A 22,294-nucleotide genomic window follows, 5' to 3' on the forward strand; every position below is an offset into this window, starting at 1 on the left:
GGGAAAAATCGCCGATAATTGAAAGATCTGTGGCGGGCGTGGCGGAGCTGCAGATCTCCCAACCTTACAGCCCCATGCTTCCGCCGGAAGTCCTATTTTTTTATTTTAAATACTTTAAATAGTTTCAAATAGAAAAGTATTTGTAGAGTAAAAAATACTCATCTTAGTCTACGCAGATGGGGGTAAGCGCTCTGACATAGAACTACGTTTCGCCCACTAGGGCTGTATCAAGGAATACCCCCTTAAGTCAATAGACTCATGTTCCCCGCGTTAATCAGTTGACTTAAGGGGAAATTCCTTGATACAGACCTTGTGGGCGAAACATAGTTTGATGTCGGAGCGCTTACCCCATTCACGTAGACTAAGATGAGTATTTTTTAATCTACAAATACTTTTCTATTTGAAACTATTTAAAGTATTTAAAATAAAAAAATAATTGAAAATATTTAAAGTATTTATAAGACCGATGACGATTATGGTGCTTGTATGTATAAAGTTTGATTCATGCAGGCTGCACCGCTGAGGTCTGTGAATGATAGATCTTAAAACTTTTTGTTTTGTTTGATGTGTGCTGGTCTTAAGTATGAGAACATCGCTGAAAGTATAAAGCCTGTCTTTGATTTGTAATGCCTTGTATGACATCTTGAAAGTCTTTACTAAGCTTTCTGCCTATTCTATTTAGGCTCGCAGGATGCTCTGGATCTGGCAGTAGTCTGGCGATTTTTCTTCTACAGCAAACTTGAGCTGGTTGCCCTTTAAGGGACAGCTGCTGTTTGGTCAGGGTCTGGATGACCTTATGGCCAGTGTGCAGGATTGCAAGCCCAAGTCACTGTCCATGAATAGATCCTGACCATCCAGAGGTTTAGGATGTTCTAATTTTTGTAACTTCAGGCACTCCCATCCATACTTGGGCCTGTCTGCGGGCCAGCAGTCATTTTCATCTGCCAGCCCACAATTCAGCAGTTCTCGATGTCAGCCATCCACAGGGAGTCGTACAGTGGCTCCTGCAAAGAAGCAAGTCTTCCCCCCCTCCCCACCACACATAGGGGGACAGTTGTCAGCTTTCCTGGTGGAATGGCAGGCCATTACTTCGGACCGCTGGGTCTTGGAGGTTCTCAGGTATGGCTACAAATTGGAATTTCTCTGTCCTCTGACCGAGTATTTTCTGGATTCCCCAGCGGGCTGTCCCGAGAAGGTGGTTCAGGTGCACACCACAGACCGCAGATTACTCAATATTGTGGCCATAGAACTCATTTCAGAATGAGACTGGGGCTCTGGGAGATACTCGATATACTTCATCATTCCAAATAAAAGCTCCAATGATTGGAGACCATTTGTGGACCTCAAGGCAGTCAATACGGCACTGAAAGTGCCTCGCTTCCCCATGAAGATGGTGCGCTCAGTGATAGCATTGGTGGCGTCGGGAGAGTTTCTAGCTTTGCTGGATCTGAGGGAGATGTATCTCTACATTCCCATTTTTCTAGACCACCGGAAGTATCTAGGTTTCACGTCTTGGGGCAACATTTCCAGTTTGCAGCAATGCCCTTTGGATTGTCAGCGGTACCCAGGACCTTCACCAAAGTGATGGTGGTAGCGGCCCATCTTCTTACCCTGGGTGTCCTGATTCACCGGTATCTGGATGACTGGTGGATCAGAGCTCCCTCATAGTCCAAGGGGCATAAGGCCATTCATCAGGTGGTGCAGTTGCTGCAGTGCCTGGGCTGGGTGTCACCTTGAGCCAATGCAGGACCTGGAATACCTGGGAGTTTGGTTTCACAAAGAGTTCCTGCCTATCTCCCATCAGGAAAAGCTTAGACAGATTAACAGGGTCCTTCTGGCCACTCTGGTCTCCACGGTATGACTACCTCCGTGTTCTGGGGACCATGGTGGCAACAATCAATGTGATTCCTTGGGCCAGAGCCCATCTGCATCTGCTACAGAATGAAATGCTTTCACGTTGGAGTCCCAGCAGGACCCATTGCATGCACCCCTGCCCTAGATAATGAATGTGGCACAGAACAGTCTTACATGGTGGTTGTGACCCCTCTTGCTATCCAGGAGCCTTCCACTCTAGATCTTGGATTGGGTGACTCTATCAATGGATGCGAGTCTCAAAGGGCCAGTGGGTGCCCTCAGAGTGCAAGTGGTTCATCAATTGCTTGGAGCTTTGAGTGATTCAGCTGGCTCTTCTCCACTTCGAGAGTTGTCTCTCTCATCAAACTGTCCTTGTCTTCTCGAATAATGCCAAGGCGGTGGCTTATGTCAGGGGGGTGCGAGGGGTTCATCTCTGAGCATGAAGGCTCAGCTTCTCTTTTGATGGGTGAAGAGATATTTTGTGGTGGGTCGAGCGGCACACGTGACAGGAGTGGATAACGTTCAAGTGGATTTCTCAGTCATCAGTCTCTGGATCACAGAGTGGTCTCTCTCAAAAAGCGTTCACTTGCATAGTAGATCAGTGAGGGCATCCCACGTTCAATCTCATGGCAAATGCGACCAACAAGAAAACAGATCGGTTCTTCATTCACTGTCCCAAGGCCGGCTGCAAAGACCTGGACGTGCTGGTGCAGCCCTGGCTACAGGAAGGTCTACTATATGTCTTCTCTCCGTGGTTCACGATAGGGCGTCTGTTGAGATGGATAGCGGCCCATGGCGATCCAGTGCTCCTGGTCACACCCGATTGGCTGAGGTGGCCGTTGTATGCTGACTTGGTTCAGCTTCAGCAGGATTGGGGGCTCCAGCTACCTTGTCATTCTTGCCTCCTCACACAGGGTCCAATCACGATACAGAATCAGGCCCAATTGTCACGTTGCTAAACAGCAAAAGGAAATCCACAGTGGCTGCCTATGCAAAGACTTGGAGATGTTTTCAGGCTTGGTGCGGCCTGTGACAGGTAGACCTGGCTGCTTTGTCCGTCCCTCGGGTCCTGGAGTTCCTGCAGGATGGCATGAAGAAGGGCCTAGCGGTAGCTTCGCTCTGGATGCAGATTGCTGGTCTTTCATGTATGACCCCCTTCCTCTGAGGGAAGCCTTGGCAACTCATCCAGACATGGCTTGTTTTCTGCGGGGCGCTCTGTAGCTTAGGCCTCCATTGCAACTTCCCTGTCCGACTGGTTCTCCATTCTTTGGCTCGTCTGTCATACGAGCCTCTGGAGCAGGCAGCCCTTCTGGATCTCACGATCAAGATGGTCTTCCTGGTGGCTATTACCTCAGCTTGTAGGGATTTGGAGCTTCAGGCTCTTTTCTGACGGGTACCTTTTCTGTGTATTACGGATTCCAGTGTGAGGCTGCACACTGTTCCTTCCTTTCTTCCCAAAGTGGCTCCACTTTCCATATGAATCAGGAAGTCCACCTTCCTGCTTTTACTTCCTCTGGTTCGAGGGAGCAGGATCGGGTGTTGTGGTCCTTGGACGTGTGTAGGATACAACTCAAGCTCGAGCCTACCTCCCTAAACAGAGGATTGACAATCTAATTTGCCTCTGCAACCAAGGAACGACAATCTAATTCACCTCTAGGGCACATGGCTTCCACAGTACATGTTACTCCATTTGCCCGTCTTCATCTCAGAGATCCCCAATGAACTCTGGCTTCTAGTGGTCTCAGGCCACAGATCCACTCTCCCACCAACTCAGAGTCACCACCTCTTCGTCAATCTCTGCAAGTGGTGACTTATCCCAACGAACCTCTCCAGGAGCCTTCTTTTTCATGTGCCCCCACATCAGAAGATCTTAACGACAGATGCATCTGTATCTGGATGGGGGGCTTACCTAGACAGCCTTCATACTCAAGGGACTTGAACTGTTCAAGAGAAATCCTTTCACATCAATCTACTAGAAGTGCAAGTGATCCGCAGAGTGCTGCACACATTTTAGGATTGTCTTTTCAGTCAAGTAGTCTTGATACATACAGACAAGTTGCTATACACTATGGGGCTCTTAATCTAAACAGAAATACATCTAAAATACCGCCTAAATTGGCACTTGGACAATCAAAAAGACAAGTTGTCCAAGTGCTGATAATCAATATGGGTTTTAGACTTAACTAAAAACAGTTTAGGCCTTTTCAGTGCTGCTGTATGCCCAGAGCTGAAAGGGGTGTTTCAGGAGGAGTGGTGAGGGTGGGATTTGGGAGGGACTTGGGCCTAGCTAGACTTAGTTGTACTGCAAGTATAACCGAAAGTTGAACGAGACCGCCTAGACGAATCTTGTACATTGTGACTTAGGCGATGTAAAATCAGGTCTAAGTGCCCAGAAGGTATCCAAAGTGACCAGATAACCACTGCAGACACAAAATACAGACCCCCACACACTGTCCCAGTGATTCTAACCCCCCCCCCAACACCCTAAAAATCGGAATAAAACATATATACCTGCCTCCAGAACATCAACACCTGGCATAGGAAAGCCTAGTAGTGCAACACAGAGGTGGCTTAAGTAGTCTAGGGGTGGGCTAGTGAACCATAGAGAGGAGGACCCAGGCCCCTAAGCCACTCTAATCACTGCATTTATGGCGAAACATGTGCACCTCCAGCACTCCCCCAAACCCTATTGTACTGCCATATAGGTGACACCTGCAGTCATAAGGGCTACTGGGGTTGTAGACAGGTGGGTCTAGTAGGTTTTGGGGGGCTCACCATGAACTATAAGGGAGTGTGTTGAGATGTTTGTGGCACCCTTTTTGTGAAGTTTTCAGCAGAGCCCTGTAGGATGCTCCACTACTGTGTTGCCATGTCTGGATGGCCAGTCCATCACTTTGCTGGCTCCTCCCACATCCAAAAGGTCTTGTTCTAGGCAGTTTTGTCTTGGACTAATTTTTGGACGAGAATGGAGTATAAAGATAGACGACTTAGAGGTCTGGACGATCAAACGGCTGGATGTATAATTACACGATTCTCAAAAAAAAATATTTTGGACGTATTTTTCGAGAATGGATTTTAGACACGGGTGACTAGCGACTTAGGCCCAAAACGGACTTAGATGTATTTTTTTTATTATGCCCCTACACGTCAACAAGCAAATGGGCACAGGTTCTTGCCTTCTTTGCTAAGAAGTGTCTCAAATTTGGAATTGGGCCATTCCACAAAAAATCTTTCTCAAAGCAGTATACATGGCAGGCAAGCAGAACTGTCAGACATTCTAAGCAGATATCTTCAAACTCATGAGTGGTTCCTGAACTCAAAGACAGTACAACAAATCTTCTCAACATGGAAAACAGCTCAAATAGACCTTAAGAAGGGACGAGCAAAGAAAAAATACTAAGGAAGAACACCTACACAGGCAAGTACCACAAGCAAGAAGTAGATAAACAAAGAAGCAAGCAGTAGATAAACAAACAGCAAGCAGTAGATAAACAAACAGACAAGCAAGCAGTAGATAAACAAACACAGTAGTAGCAGAGGGCAATCACAGCAGACACAGAGGACACACACAAGCAACAGGGGTAGCAGGTTTAAAATCAAGAAAAAGACTTCACAGTAACACCGAGGACACTAAAAAGATTCCTACACAAGGACAAGCCACTTCAGATGACAGACTGGCAAGCGGACAGCAGCGGATGCAGCAAACAGAAGCAGGATGTTGAGCTATCCAGTTTTCTACACCATTTGCCATTTGTATGACTACCTCCCCTCTGGGAGGGGTCTTATGTACCGTATGCACTCGATGCGAGGAACTGGAGGGTCTGAAGAAGCAAGTCAGACTCCTGGAGGGCAGAATACTGGAACTAGAAGCACTTTGAGCAGTGGAAGAGGAGGACAGAGAGGCAGAAAACTTCATGACAGAGGAAACCATTGAGGAAGAAGTCAAGGAGTTAGAGAAGTTCATCAAACAGGCATACAGGGAGGCCATGGAAAATCACCAGCAACAGTGGAGCTGCCAAGATACACCTACAGTGAGTGAGGACCACCTGGAGGACAACCACAAGGAAGACGAATCCGGTGCAAGCCAATGCCAGGATGAGGGAAGATGGAAGTGTACAGAGAACACTGACTTACGGCTGGAGAGATGGTCATACACCAGGGACATGGACCTGCAGCTAGAGAGGCAAGGTAACTTTCAGGTCTAATTATTAAAAGAAAAAGGTTACGTGCAGAACACCTGTGGGAAGATGTGAGTTCCCCCCCATCTCAACACAGACTAACTAATTAATTGGCACCTTCTCACTTGGATCTCATCAGATGACTTCCTCGGACCAATCCAGATACAGAACTTGGATGAATAGCCTTTCTGTGGAAAGTATCATATAGGCTGAAAGACCAAGGGCCTTCCCCCAGAATCACATAGTCCCATTATGAAGACACAGATGAATGTCCTTGAATAGTATAACATTCTGGTACATACCCATAATGCATCAGGCAGAAACAGCAAAGCTGTGTACTTCTTTCTTCTTGCAAAATTCATGCTGGAAAGTTTCTTGTGCAGCAGAAAGATTTCTTGAGACAATGGTTCAGGCTTGGTGACATCATAGAGGCCTAACCTTCAGGTGTGAATACGGAATATCCCTACAGATAGAGAGGATGAAACAATTGTGGGGAACTCCATCATCAGACAAGTCGACAGCTACATAACGGGAGGAAGACAGGATCAGCTGGTGACCTGCCTACCAGGAGCCAAGGTAGAAGATATAGTGAGCTACATTGACAGGATCATCGATAGTGTGGAAGAGGAAGATACGGCAGTGGTGATCCACGTGGAGACAAACAACGTGAGCAACAGGAACTATAGCAGGGAAGGACTAAAGAACCAGTTCCAGATGCTAGGAGGGAAGTTGAAGACCAGAACGCCGAGGGTAGCATTCTCGGAGATCAAGCCGGTGCCCAGGGCTGATGAGAAGAGGCAGACGGAGCTGCAAGCAGTCAAAGCATGGATGAGGTGCTGGTGTGAGGAAGAAGGATTCCACTTCGTGCGCAACTGGACGACTTTCTGGGGAAGAGCAAACTATTCAGGAAGGATGGACTCCACCTCAGCGGAGACGGAACGAGGCTACTTGCAAGCAACATCAAGATAGAAATTAAGAAGTTTTTAGACTAGGAAGAAGGGGAAAGCTGACAGTCGACCAAGAGTCGATGGTTCGGGAACTGGAATACCCAGAGGATACCATGCAGGAAGATAGCGGGGAAGACTCACCGGATCATAGGCAAGACTGAAATCCTGACTGATTGAAAGGGACATAAGAGGGAAGGAAATGCAAGAAAGTAACGGGCCGCAAATTCAAGTGTATATACATGAACGCAAGGAGCCTAAGGAATAAGATGGGGGAATTGGAAGCTATGGCACAAAAAGATAACCTTGACATCATCGGCATCACGGAAACATAGTGGAATGAGGAAAACGTCTGGGACACTGTGCAACCGGGATACAAGCTATACTGCAGAGACAGAATAGGTCAAAAAGGTGGGGGTTTTGCCCTATATGTCAAAGAGGGAATTGAGTCTATCGGAGAGAATACGCTGGAAACGAAAAATAAGGTAGAGTCTCTATGGGTCAAAATTCCAGGAACAAATGGAACGAAAACAAAGATCGGCATCTACTACCAACCCCCAGGACAGTGTCACGACCCTAGCCCTAAAGCTGGACTCGTGCCTAGCCGTGCTAGGACTAAGGTCACCCCTAAAATACAAAACACTAATGGAAGAGGTAGGGTAGTGAGCAGTAAGAAAGAAATTACTGACTGGCCCTTTAAGTCTGAAAAAATCCAGTTGCAGGGAGTGGAGGTTGATAAGAGGAACAGCCTGGAACAGCCTCTGAGACATGCCTCTCCCTCTGCTAGTCCCCAGCTGAAGGTGATAAGCAATAATTCAGGCAAACCTAAGCAGGCAGGGCAGGTAACTCCTCCCCCTCTGAGAACAGGGCGTGGGAAGTTGTGCAATTTAGAGGCTGCCCTCAGAAGGAGAAAGGCAGTCTTTCCTGGGCCAGCTGGAGGAGAGGATCCTCCTGAGGGAGCACTGGAGTCCCAAGATATAGAAATGACTGAAGCTGATACTGACCTTGGGACCAGCCAGCAGACAGTACCTGAACCCATGGACTGGACACAGACGGAAGGACTGCCTGAAGATTCCTGCATGGACTTGAGTTAAGTGGCAGATCTGTGTAGTCTATAATATAGCAGTGATAAGCTAATGGGGTGTTGCTCAAGGCAAGCTGCCTTGGGAATCGAATGAGGCTGGTACTGCTATGTTCATTTGGAACAGGGAGAAAAAAAAAACGTTTGTTTTGTTCCAAGTTTTGAATGATTGAATACCTGAAGTTTATGAGCTATGTTTTGACTGGGTTAAGATACCTGAGGGAAGTAAGTAGCTTTGGGGAGAATCCACTTACCATTTGGGTGGGTTAGTGGAGCCATTCGTGGCATTCTGTTTTGCAGAAAAGTTTAAAAGGTGGATTCACTTACTCCCCTCCCCCCACATCAGCTTAGCTAAGCTGATTGGGAACAAGCCAGCAGAACTACAAGGCTTGGATATAGCACTAGTAAGGGTGCTAGCTTTATGGTTGCCAGCCTATTGGAGTTTTATGGCAGCAGCATTTTTGTGCAAACGTTATTGTGACCAGCTAACAACAATGACTTTTGGACTATGTAATGTTTTCCTTACTTACCTGAGTTAAGGTGATAATTGAGCTCTTTTTTTTTTTGAGTTCTGTTGAACTTTGTTTAGTGACTGGACTTTCCTTATTAATGGTGGAGTCAGGACTGGCTGTACATAGACTCCCCCATGTCACAATAAAGTGCTTTAATTTGAACTAAGATTTGATTTTCTTTTGTGACAATTATGGTTCCAGTTTTATCAAAGCTGTTCCAGCAGGACTTCCTACTTGAAGGAAGCACGTGAGGGTTGCGATGAAGTAAGCAGAGTCCGGGGAATACTGAAGCTACAGGTACCGGAGCCGCTACAACAGTCTGAAGAAATTGATGGTAAAATGACAGACGAGATTAAACACGACTAAAACCTAGGCACCTCCGCCTGCGGTAGGGAAACCAAGTTCCTGGATGCTGTAGACCAGTGTTCTTCAATCACCGTTCCATGGACCAGTGCCGGTCCACAGAAATTTCCTGCCGGTCCACAGGGCCAGCATGTGCATCAGGCCCAAAACAGTGTTCTTCAACCACCAGACCATGGTGCGATCGATGCGGCGTTATCTTCGAGCCAGCTCCCTCTTCCTAACTGATTCAGTGCACAAAGCCACGGGCAGTGGCTCCTACGGGCATCCTGCACCTGAACCGGAAGCCTTCTCTCTGACATTGCAACGTCAGAGGGAAGGCTTCCAGATGAGGCACGGGACGTGCAAGGTGCAATTAGTACTTTTATGGGGGTGGGGTCTGGGGTGGGGATGGGCGGGGTCTGGCCCATAACTTAGCCCAGTGTTCTTCAACCGCTGGTTCACAGAATAATTATTTTATTTCTGCCGGTCCATAGGTGTAAAAAGGTTGAGAAACACTGCTGTAGACGATTGCTTCCTGGAACAACTTGTCAAGGAAAATACGAGAGGAAATGCAATTCTGGAATTACGAAGGGATAAGACTCATGGTGGGGAAGAAGATTAAGAAAAGGATAAGCACTGTAAAAATGCTAGAGCAAGCATGGTCTCTTTTTAAGGACACAGTCACCAAGCCGTAAAATCTATATATACCATGTATCAACAAGGGATCCAAGAGGGAAAAGAACAAGGAATCAGCGTGGCTCACTGTAGCAGTGAAGGAAGTGTTCAGAGACAAGAAAACTTCGTTTAAGGAATGGAAAAGGTCAAAAACGGACGAAAACTGGAAAAAGCACAAACAACATCAAAACAGGTGCCATAAGGTGGTAAGAGGGGCCAAAAGAGACTACGAGGAAAAAATAGCCAAGGAGGTAAAAAAACTTCAAGCTGTTCTTTTGATATATTAAGGGGAAACGACCCGCGAAGGAAGCGGTGGGGCCGTTGGATGACCATGGAATAAAGGGAGTGCTAAAGAAGGACAAAGCCATCGCCGACAAACTGAACACATTTTTTTTGCATCTGTATTTACAGAAGAGGATATACACAACATACCAGAAGCCGGTCAGTCTAGAAGAGGTATGCAGGCAGATTGACAGGCTTAAATATGATAAATCTCCAGGAACGGATGGCATCCATCCGAGGGTAATCAAGGAACTGAAAGGGGCTATAGCTGAATTGCTTCAACTAATAGTCAATTTGTCGATCAAATCGGGAAGGATTCAGGAAGACTGGAAAGTGGCGAATGTCACGCCGATCTTCAAGAAAGGTTCGATGGGAGATCCGAGAAACTACAGACCAGTGATTCTGACCTCGGTACAGGGAAATATTGTTGAAGCGCTGATAAAGGACCACATCATAGATCACCTTGATGGACACAATCTGATGAGGACTAGCCAGCACAGCTTCAGTAAAGGAAGATCTTGTATGACGAACTTACTGCACTTCTTCGAGGGAGTAAACAGGCAGGTAGACAAGGGTGACCCGGTCGACATCGTGTATCTGGATTTTCAGAAGGCATTCGACAAGGCATGAACGACTACTTCGAAAAATTGCGAGCTATGGAAATGAGAGTGAAATACGTGGATTAAAAACTGGCTAGCGGATAGGACTGGAAAAGCATCACAAGTGGAGTGCTGAAGGGTTCGGTGCTTGGACCCGTGCTCTTCAACATATTTATAAATGACCTGGAAATTGGTACGATGAGTGAGGTGATTAAATTTGCAGACGATATGTAGTTATTCAGAGTAGTGAAGACACAGAAGGATTGCAAAGACCTGCAACGTGACATAAACACGCTCGAGAAATGGGCAGCGACATGGCAAATGAGGTTCAACATGCATAAGTGTAAGGTGATGCATGACGGTAACAAAAATCTTATACATGAATACAGGATGTCTGGTGCAGTACTTGGAGAGACCCCCCAGGAAAGAGACTTGGGAGTACTGGTCGACAAGTCAATGAAGTAATCTACGCAATGCACAGAGGCAGTGAAAAGGGCAAACAGAATGCTAGGAATGATTAAGAAGGGGATCATGAACAGATCAGAGAAGGTTATAATGCCACTGTACCAGGCCATGGTACGCCTTCACCTGGAATACTGCGTCCAGCAGTGGCGTACCAAGGGGGGGGGGGGGGGGGGCGGGGGAGAGGTCCGCCCCGGGTGCACCTCCAAGGGGGTGCACAGCCAGCCGGGTCCTGAAGCTCACTGTTGAAAACAGCACCTCAGCGCTTCTGCCGTATTTATTCCAGAGCATAAATACGGCAGCCGCACTGAAGTGTACGAAGGTCTCGCGATGACTATTGCTACCGCTGCTTCAGAAGAGATAAGTGATGTCGGAGGGGGGTGGACCGCAATGACTGGCAGCCACAAACATCGTGGGACCTTGCCGCAACTCTCTACATCTGCCAGCCCAGCCCCCCTCCGACGTCACCTCTTCCAGAGCAGAGGCAGCAGTAGTCGTCATCGCGGGATTTCGATGGAGAGAGAAAGAAGCATAGTAGGGTGGTGGGGTGGAAGGAAATAAAGGGGGTCAGGGTGGTATGGAAGGGTGGTGAAGGGTGAGAAAAGGGGTCAGGGTGGTATGGAAGGGTGGTGAAGGGTGAGAAAGGGGGTCAGGGTGGTATGGAAGGGTGGTGAAGGGAGAGAAAGTTGGTCAGGGTGGTATGGAAGAATGGTAAAGGGTGAGAAAGGGGGTCAGGGTGGTATGGAAGGGTGTGGAGGGTGAGAAAGGGGTTCAGGGTGGTATGGAAGCGTGAAGGGTGAGAAAGGGGGTCATGATAAGGAAAGATTTGGAGGGTGAGAGGGTGTCAGGGCGGTATGGAAGGGTGTGGAGGGTGAGAAAAGGGGTCAGGGTGGTATGGAAGGGTGAGAGGGGGTCACGGTGGTATGGAAGGGTGTGGAGGGTGAGAAAGGGGGTCATGGTGGTATGGAAGCATGGTGAAAGGTGAGAAAGGGGGTCAGGGTGGTATGGAAGCATTTTGAAAGGTGAGAAAGGAGGTCAGGGTGGTATGGAAGGATGGTGAAGGCAGAGAAAGGGGGTCAGGGTGGTATGGAAGGGTGTGGAGGGTGAGAAAGGGTTCAGGGTGGTATGGAAGCATGAAGGGTGAGAAAGGGGGTCAGGGTGGTAAGGAAGGGTGTGGAGGGTGAGAGGGGGTCAGGGTGGTATGGAAGGGTGTGGAGGGTGAGAAAGGGGGTCAGGGTGGTATGGAAACATAAAAACATAGAAATAGACGGCAGATAAGGGCCACAGCCCATCTAGTCTGCCCACCCCAATGACCCTCCCCTACCTTTCTCTGTGAATAGATCCCACGTGTCTATCCCATTTGGCCTTAGAATCAGCCACGCTGCTGGCCTCAATAACCTGAAGTGGAAGACTATTCCAGCGATCAACCACCCTTTCAGTGAAAAAGAATTTCCTGGTGTCCCCGTGCAGTTTCCCACCCCTGATTTTCCACGGATGCCCCCTTGTTGCCGCGGGACCCTTGAAAAAGAAGATATCTTCTTCCACCTCGATGCGGCCCGTGAGATACTTGAATGTCTCGATCATGTCACCCCTCTCTCTGCGTTCCTCGAGTGAATACAGCTGCAACTTATCCAGCCGTTTCTCGTACCGGAGATCCTTGAGTCCCGAGACCATCCGGGTGGCCATTCTCTGGACTGACTCCAGTCTCAGCACATCCTTACAGTAATGCGGCCTCTATAATTGCACACAGTTTTCCAGGTGGGGCCTCACTATGGATCTATACAATGGCATAATGACTTCAGGCTTACGGCTGACGAAATTCCTGCGTATGCAACCTATGATTTGCCTTGCCTTGGATGAAGCTTGCTCCACTTGATTGGCAGTCTTCATGTTCTCACTGACGATCACCCCTAAATCTCGTTCTGCTTCAGTTCTTGTTAGGATCTCGCCATTAAGGGTGTAAGTCTTGCATGGAAGGGTGGTAAAGGGAGAGAAAGGGGGTCAGGGTGGTATGGAAGGGTGAGAAAGGGGGGCAGGGTGGTATGGAAGCATGAAGGGTGAGAAAGGGGGGCAGGGTGGTAATGAAGGGTGTGGAGGGTGAGGAGGTCAGGGTGGTATGGAAGGGTATGGAGTGTGAGAAAGGGGTCAGGGTGGTATGGAAGCGTGGTGGAGGGTGAGAAAGGGGGTCAGGGTGGTATGGAAGCGTGAAGGGTGAGAAAGGGGGTCAGGGTGATATGGAAGTGTGAAGGGTGAGAAAAGGGGCAGATGCTGATGGAAGTGGGGGGAAGGGAGAGGAGAGAGTGAAATGCCAGACCATGGGGATGTGGGAGAGATGGAAGGGGGAAGAGAGTGACAAGAAGATGAGGAAAGCAGAAACCAGAGAAGACAAGGTAGAAAAAAAAATTATATTTATTATTTTTTTGCTATAGAGGAGATGCATTTCTGTTTCTGTGGTGTGGTGTTGTATTGTATGCAGAGTCCAGCTTCTTGGTGCTTCAGTTTGATCTTTGTCTACGCATTTTTATTCTATCTCCCCATTTACAAAACTGTAGAGTGTTTTTTAGCGTTGGCATCTGAGCTGTTACCACCATGGCTAAAAACCACACTACAGTTTTGTAAAAGGGGGAGGGGATAGTTTATGATTACATACTAGGCAAAGGTGTTTTCTGTATTCTGTGTGTTCGAAAATACATGATTTTCTGTTAGGATTGACTATGTAGGATTGATCTGTACTAGTCTGGCTTGTTTAGTTTTACAATGGGTTTATTGACGTACTGCTCACTGCAGTATGTAAGATGCCTTTTCCTAGGTACACTCTTGTGTGACGTGTGGATTGTTACTAAAAATCATGTTTTTTCATACAGATGGGGGGGTGGTGTCAAAAAATGATGAGCCCCGGGTGCCACATATGTTAGTTACGCCACTGCAAGTGAAATATGCTATTTTTGCTGAAATAAATAATTTATTAACCTCTCCAAGCAAAGAATGTTGCAGTGTTCTGTGTAAAGATCTGGTTGCTATCAGAAAGAATTAGAGTTATATGTAGATTCAGAAAGTTATACTGATTCTAGGCCACCTACTCTACATCACACAGCTCAAGCTTTACTCCCTGATAATGATTCCCGTTCCTTTGTTTCCAAGAATTGATAGCCATTTTCAATTCAACTCGGGAAAAAAAGGGAGCTTGGAGATAGGGGTGCTGCCATCCACCCCGATTGGTTGATATCTGACAACAGATCCTGCCTTCTACCATCCCACATTCCAACTCATGTGGTGAAACATCACATCAGCCTGTCCTTAAGACACACTCTTTGAGGTCAGAACCTGTGAGTGAAAAAACTTACTACAAACAACCACAAGAGGGAGCTCCTCTAACACCAGAATGATATACACAATTAATGAAGACATTTAGGCAATTATTTAACTCTTTTTCAGGAGCGAAAAGGGAAGAATACAAGCTCACTTTGATTCTGTAAAATTGTTCCAAAATTTCCAGGTGCAGTGTGATTCAGATAAGAGATCATTACTAAAATTGACATTTCATAAAGATACTCACACTATAGACACTACAGACTTGGCATCCATGGAACAAGAATTGAAGAAACGTTATGGCATGTTTTCAGATGCTACCAAGGCTAGGAGAGTGGCTTACACAATGCAGTGTTCAAAGAAGGAAAGCCCACGGAAATTTGCATTCTGTTTAAAGCAAGTATTCTTTCCTGTGCCTAGTCAACTTGTAACTGCTGATCGGAGAATACAGAAATCAATTTTTGAAAGGCTTGCCTGAACATATTAAAATACCTTTAGCTGGGAAACATCAGGATTCTTTCTCTTCCCTGCTTAATAAAGCAAGCTGAAAATATTTATGATGCCTGTTCCAGAGTTTCAGACGATGTTGTCACCAAGTTACTTTCTAAAGCTAGACCTAAGGATAGCAAAACCAGTGTCTGTGCTATTCAGTCATCCTTATCTCTTGAAACTAACGGTTCTGCTTCTCCTTCACAGGTTTCTTTCAGTAAACTCCAATCTTTGCAGACTGGTGCCACTCCTGCTGGATGGTGCAGAGTCAATCTAAAAAGAAGCGGTTCAACAAAAGGAAATCAACAATAGAGTAGATCAGGGCTTTGGAGGCAAAGTTGGCTCAACCTGAAGCTGCACATCTGCAATCACTGCTCGCACTCAACAGCAAGCTATCTCTTCTCAGAAAGGAGAAGGAAAATACTAGAAATCAAGGATAAATCCTTTAGGCTAAAGCCTGCTCATACACCTAGTGCTGTTATTACTGTAGAAGTTGAAACTTGAAGTTGTTCCACAGTCTTCTTCAGAAGAAGATTAAGCATGACTAACCAACTATTTGTCTTTTTCCCAGGTTGCTGTATCTACGGTACAAGCAAATATGATTGCTTATGCTATTGAAGAGACTATCTTCCCTATCATGAGGGACATGCCTTCGGACTCAGAGTAGCTATCTTCATGAGACAATGTAAGGACACACTAGTACTTCTTGAGTAAACTTGTGCCTAAGGTTCAGAGGTATACCTTTCCAGTATTTCTCCAAAAGGTGTCTGCCTGTCAGGGTTTGCTTGACACTGCTTCTGAGGTGACTCTGATTACCCAGGATTTGTTTCTTGGAAATTAGACCACATTACACGTTGTTCCTTGTGATATGTCACTTGTAGCACATGGTAATCAAAGCATTAAAATAGTAGGACAGGTTTGGCTTGTGTTGCAGATACGGAAAATGACTGAAACATCCTGTGATCATCACCACAAATCCAGGAGATAATTTTTTGATTGGTAAAGACCTTTTGAAGAGGTTGAGGCCCATCTTGGATTATGTCTAGGAAGTGGCTTGGATTCAAGTGTCCCTACCTATTCCTTAAGAGAAGGTGAAGTATATGAATAGAGTCAGAGATTTCAGCTCTGTGGAGTTCAAGGACAACTTCTATTCAAATCAATTTCCAGTGATCAACTCACCCACACCTCTTGGAGTTGAGGTATGTTATCATTGCAAAGGACACAAACATAGTAATCAGAATCAAGAAAGATCTGATATAAGAACATAAGAACATAAGCAGTGCCTCCGCCGGGTCAGACCACAGGTCCATCCTGCCCAGCAGTCCGCTCCTGCGGCGGCCCAAACAGGTCACGACCTGTCTGTATCACCAGAAGGGGCTCCCTTGCCACCTTGGTTTCTCATTTAAGTCCTGTCTTCCTATCGAAGTCCTAACCCTCCGGTCTTGCACATGCATGACCTGGTTTGGTTTCTTTACTCATTACCTGGTTAGCTTTCTATACTTGTGTTACATCCCAGCTCCTCCCTCAGTATCCCATGATCCCTTTATCCTTCAGGAATCCGTCCAATCCCTGTTTGAATCCCTGTACCATACTCTGCCTGATCACTTCCTCCGGTAGCGAATTCCAAGTGTCCACGACCCTTTGGGTGAAAAAAAAAAACTTCCTTGCATTTGTTTTGAACCTATCTCCCTTCAGTTTCTCCGAATGCCCCCTCGTATTAGCTGTCCCCTTCAGTCTGAAGAATCTGTCCCTATCCACCCTCTCCATGCCCCTCATGATCTTGAAGGTCTCTATCATATCTCCCCTGAGCCTCCTTTTTTCCAGAGAGAAGAGCCCCAGCCTATCTAATCTCTCGGCGTATGGGCAGTGTTCCAGCCCCTTTACCAGTTTCGTTGCTCTCCTTTGGACTCTCTCAAGTACCGCCATGTCCTTCTTGAGGTGCGGCGACCAATACTGAACGCAGTATTCCAGATGTGGACGCACCATCGCTCGATACAATGGCATGATGACTTCCCGTGTTCTGGTTGTTATGCCCTTCTTTATGATGCCAAGCATCCTGTTGGCTTTTTTCGAGGCTGCTGCGCACTGTGCAGATGGCTTCAGTGATGCATCCACCAGCACACCCAAGTCTCTCTCAAGTCTGCTGTCTCCCAACAATACCCACCCCCCAATTTGTAGTTGAACAACGGGTTCTTTTTCCCTATATGCATGACCTTGCATTTGTCCACGTTAAAGCGCATTTGCCATTTGTTTGCCCAGTCTTCTAGCTTGTCCAGGTCTCTTTGTAGGTCCTCACACTCCTCCCTGGTCCTAACTCTGCCGCACAGTTTGGTATCGTCTGCAAATTTTATAACCTCGCACTTTGCCTCCTTTTCCAGGTCATTGATAAATATGTTAAAGAGTAACGGCCCCAGCACCGACCCCTGTGGTACACCGCTTGTGACTCCCCGCCAGTCAGAATATTGACCCTTTACTCCGACCCTCTGCAGTCTGCCCGACAACCAGTGCTTGATCCATCTGTGCACATCCCCTCCCACCCCGTGGTTCCACAGCTTCTTAAGCAGCCTTTCATGAGGCACCTTGTCGAAAGCCTTTTGAAAATCGAGGTAAATGATGTCTGTGGGTTCCCCATTGTCCACCCGACTGCTTATTCCCTCAAAGAAGTACAGAAGGTTCGTTAGGCACGACCTTCCCTTACAGAATCCGTGTTGGCTTGTTCTCAATAGGTCATTCTTCTCGATGTGCTCGCAAATGCCGTCCTTGATCATAGCTTCCACCATCTTCCCTATAATTGAAGTCAGGCTCACCGGCCTGTAGTTCCCGGGGTCACCCCTCGATCCCTTTTTGAAGATAGGTGTGACATTCGCCAATTTCCAGTCCTCTGGTACCTCACCAGTTTTCAAGGATAGGTTGCACACATGCTGGATTGTGCCCGCTATTTCTTGTCTTAGTTCCTTCAGAACCCTTGGGTGGATCCCGTCCGGGCCCGGTGATTTGCCGCATTTTAGCCTGTCTATCTGTTTGAGGACATCCTCCTTACTTACCTCTATGTGATCCAATTTTTCAGCCTGTTCCCCACTCATGAGCTCCTCTGAGTCCGGTATATTAGATGTGTCTTCGCTCGTGAAAACCGACGAGAAGAACGTGTTCAACCTCTCAGCTACCTCTTTATCCTCCTTAATCACTCCCTTCCTATCCCCATCGTCCAACGGCCCCACCTCCTCTCTCGCTGGTCGCTTTCCCTTAACGTAACTGAAGAATGCCTTGAAGTTTTTCGCCTCTCTGGCCAGCTCCTCTTCATATTCCCCCTTTGCTTTTCTAACCTCCCGGTGGCATTCCTTTTGGCATTTCCTGTGCGTCTGGTGATTTTCCTCCGTTGGGTCCTTTTTCCATCTCCGGAAGGATACCTTTTTGTCCTTTATCGCCCTCTTTACTTCTGTTGACATCCAAACCGGGTCCTTTGATCGCTTGTTCTTGCAGCCTTTCCTGAAACTGGGGACGTACATTCTCTGTGCTTCCTGCAGGGTGTCCCTGAATAGGGTCCAGGTGCTTCCCACAGTCTCCATCCTAAAGATGTTTCTGAGCTTCCTCCCCACCATTTCCCTCATAGCAACATAGTTCCCTTTCTTGAAATTTAGCGCAGTTGTTGCGGTCCTCCTTACTATGGGTGTCTCTCTTTCTAATGTGAATCTGATCGTATTGTGATCACTGTTGCCTAGTGGTCCTCCCACTTCTATCCCTCTAGCAGGCCCCCCTAATCCGTTTAGGATGAGGTCAAGAGTAGTACCCCCTCGCGTCGGTTCTTTGACTAGTTGCTCCATGAAGCAGTCCTTCACAGTTTCTACAAATCCTGTCTCCCTAGTGCAGTTGGAGTGACCCGTACTCCAGTCTATTCCCGGGTAGTTGAAATCCCCCATCACTGTTACACTTCCAGTCCTGCATTCCTGTCTCAATTCTGCTTCCAAGTCGTGTCCGACTCCTTCTGGCGCACCAGGTGGTCGATAGTACAGCCCCAGTTTTATGCCCGCACCCTTGTTTCCGGGTAATTTGATCCATAGTGATTCCAGCCCCTCTGCCTTTGTTGCCATATCCATCCCGACCGAGTGGATAGAGTCCACCAGGTTTCTACAATTCCAATTATATCCAGGTCCTCCCCCTTGGCCACGACTTCTAGTTCACCCATCTTGGCCATGAGGCTTCTTGCGTTTGCGTATAAGCACCTCAGGTTCCGTCGTTTTTCTTCCACCTTTGCATTTACCTGGGCCACTTGCTCTTGGATTTCGGGCATTTTTTCCGTTCCCTGTGCTTCTGCTTTGCCCTCAGCCTTTACCCTCTTCTCCACATCCCCGCCACCCCACTTCCCCGCTTTTCCTCTGGGTTTTCTAGCCCTACCGGCCCCCTCCTGGGCTATCATCCCTTGAGCCTCTGTTTGATCCCCCTCGCCTTGTGGCACCTCTATATTGCCCTCAGCTTTTGCCCTCGTGCCACCCAGTCCCCTTGTGTCTCCATGCCCCTTAGTCTCCTCCCAGCAAGCTCCCCTTACCTGATGTTTCCCTCGCTGTCTGATCGTAAGATCCACCGGTCTCTCTACTTCCTCCTTGCAGTCAGCCCGTTCAGCATCTGTTCTGGATACTGTTGTCCGAAGCGTCAACATCAGATCGGCTGTCGGCTTTCCCCCTCTCCTCAGTTTAAAGCCCTGTCGATCTCCTTCCTCACATTGGCTGCCAGTAGTCTAGTTCCCACTGTGCTCAGGTGCAGGCCGTCCCGCCGGTAGAGCTTACTCTTTCCCCAGAAGGACGTCCAGTTCCTCACAAAGTGGAAGCCCTCCTCCTGGCACCATCTCCTCAACCATGCATTCACATATCTGACATTATTCTTGGAACTGATCATTTGGAGATGGTCATAACAAAACTCTACTAGTGCATATCTAGAATATCAGAATTGAGGACTTAAAACTAAACAAGGGAAAGACAAGATTGAAATATACTTTTTTTAAAACCCATTGAGCAAAGTTCTAATAACTACATCAGGTAAATAGTTTCATGTCATATCTGCACTCTAAAGAAATACAGTCCAGCTGTCATTTCTCATTCATAAGAGGCATTATTCACTGTATGAAAAATTCACCCACTTCAAACGTAATCTCTCAGGCTGTTGTTGTAAAAGTACTACAGTTCCATAAGCTGTGTCAAACATTTAACTTAGGCTAGAAAGTCAAAAACATGCAAAGGAAACATTAATAAAATTGAATCTCTATATGCTGCTGTTTAGAGATTTCTGTTTATCTACTGAGAAACAAATTTCTGTGACTCTCATGTCACATGATACAAAGATCTCTTACTACAATTTCTCCACAAGTCATATAAACCCATAAGTGCATGTAAAGTGCTCAGATCACCAACCTTAGTGCTTATTAGTACAAGTACAAGCGCAGATTGTTTGAAGGGACCATCATAGCACTTCATGACAATGCACTGGTGCATATGTCATGATAATCACAGGCTGCCATTCGAAAATATGGGTTTCAGCATCTGAACCTTACAGTCTTCTCCGGGCTCCCTCGGATTATTTCCTGTTCCAAGTTTTGAAGAAATCTCTCCGTGGACATCGTTTTTCAAGTGATGAAAACATCATGGAAGCTTTGACGTCCTGGTTTGAAATTCAAACAGAATTCTTTTCAAAGCGTTAAAATCATTGCAGAAAAAAATGGATGAGGTATATGGAGCTATCAGGGGACTATATTGAAAAATAAAACAAAAGATTTTTAAAAACTCTTTGTTTCCTATTGAAGTAGATAAATTATTGAATGCTCCTCATAGGTTTTTGAGTTCGGTTTCTGAGTCATATAGAAAATACATATTCATTAGCTCTGACTCTTGCATGGGCATAGACAAACCCTGGATTGTGCCAGTTCTCATGTTACTAACAGGACTTTTTTATTTGCAAGGTACTGATTTATGAATGGGTAGTAAGATCACATCTTCATAGCTACCAATGTCTCCTAATGACATGGGCCTCTTTCAGGTTTACTAAAAATTTGATATACCACCTTATCAAATATCAAGGGAGAGGGGCTATTTTTGTTCTTGAATGGTCTTGTAGCCTCTTGCTGTATTAAGTTTCTTGGTGATGATCGATGTAATCTTCCTTAGTTTGCTATTATGTGCTTGCTTGTCTTATGCACCATGTCTGTTTCTCTTGTTGACTCGTTAATAAAAATGATTTTTTTTTAAAAAAAGCAAACATTAAAAACAGCAATACAGCAACAGAAATACTAAGAACATAAGAATTGCCACTGCTGAGTCAGACCAGTGGTCGATCATGCCCAGCAGTCCGCTCACGTGGCGGCCCTCTGGTCTAAGACCAGCACCCTAACAGACTAGCCCTACCAGCACACGTTCTTGTTCAGCAGAAACTTGTCTAACTTTGTCTTGAATCCTTGGAGGGTGTTTTCCCCTATAACAGCCTCTGGAAGAGTGTTCCAGCTTTCTACCACTCTCTGGGTGAAGAAGAACTTCCTTACATTTGTACGGAATCTATCCCCTTTCAACTTTAAAGAGTGCCCTCTTGTTCTCTCTACCTGGGAGAAGGTGAACAACCTGTTCTTATCTACTAAGTCTATCCCCTTCAGTACCTTGAATGTTTCGATCATGTCGAGGGAGAAGAGGCCCAGTTTCTCTAATCTTATGCTGTACGGCAGCTCTTCCAGCCCTTTAATCATCTTAGTCGCTCTTCTCTGGACCCTTTCGAGTAGTACCGTGTCCTTCTTCATGAAGGCGACCAGTGCTGGACGCAGTACTCCAGGTGAGGGCGTACCATGGCCCAATACATCGACATGATAACCTTCTCTGATCTGTTCGTGATCCCCTTCTTTATCATTCCTAGCATTCTGTTTGCCCTTTTTGTTGCCACCGCACATTGTGTGGACGGCTTCATCGACTTGTCGATCAGAACTCCCAAGTCCCTTTCCTTGGAGGTCTCTCCAAGTACCGCCCCAGACATCCTGTATTCATGCATGAGATTTTTGTTACCGTCATGCATCACTTTACGCTTATCCACGTTGAACCTCATCTGCCATGTCGATGCCCATTCCTCGAGCTTGATTATGTCACGTTGCAGATCTTCGCAATCCCCCTGCATCTTTACTACTCTGAATAACTTCGTATCATCCACAAATTTAATCACCTCGCTCATCGTACCTATGTCCAGATCATTTATAAAGCTGTTAAAGAGCACGGATCCAAGCACCGAGCCCTGCGGCACACCACTGGTGACGCTCTTCCAGTCTGAGTATTGTCCATTTACCCCCACTCTCTGTTTCCTATGCTCCAGCCAGTTTTTAATCCATGTGAGTATTTCACCCTCAATTCCATGGCTTGCAATTTTCCGAAGTAGTCGTTCATGCGGAACCTTGTCGAATGCCTTCTGAAAATCCAGATATACAATGTCGACCGGATCGCCCTTGTCTATTTGTCTGTTTACTCCCTCAAAGAAGTGCAGCAAGTTCATCAAACATGATCTGCTTTTGCTAAAACCATGCTGACTGGTCCTCATCAGCCCGTGATCA

General features: G+C 46.6%; 1 protein-coding gene across 1 annotated transcript in view; it reads left to right on the top strand.

Moving 5' to 3' along the window:
* Positions 1-15,375, top strand: part of ROPN1L (rhophilin associated tail protein 1 like) — a 208,719-nt gene extending 193,344 nt beyond the window's left edge. The window contains exon 7 of the mRNA XM_033934262.1: positions 15,299-15,375. The gene's annotated coding sequence lies outside the window, so the exon portion shown is untranslated. The remainder of the gene's footprint in view (positions 1-15,298) is intronic.
* The last annotated feature ends 6,919 nt before the right edge of the window (positions 15,376-22,294 follow it).

This window comes from Geotrypetes seraphini, chromosome 2, assembly GCF_902459505.1.
Source record: "Geotrypetes seraphini chromosome 2, aGeoSer1.1, whole genome shotgun sequence".
Lineage (NCBI taxonomy): Eukaryota > Metazoa > Chordata > Amphibia > Gymnophiona > Dermophiidae > Geotrypetes > Geotrypetes seraphini.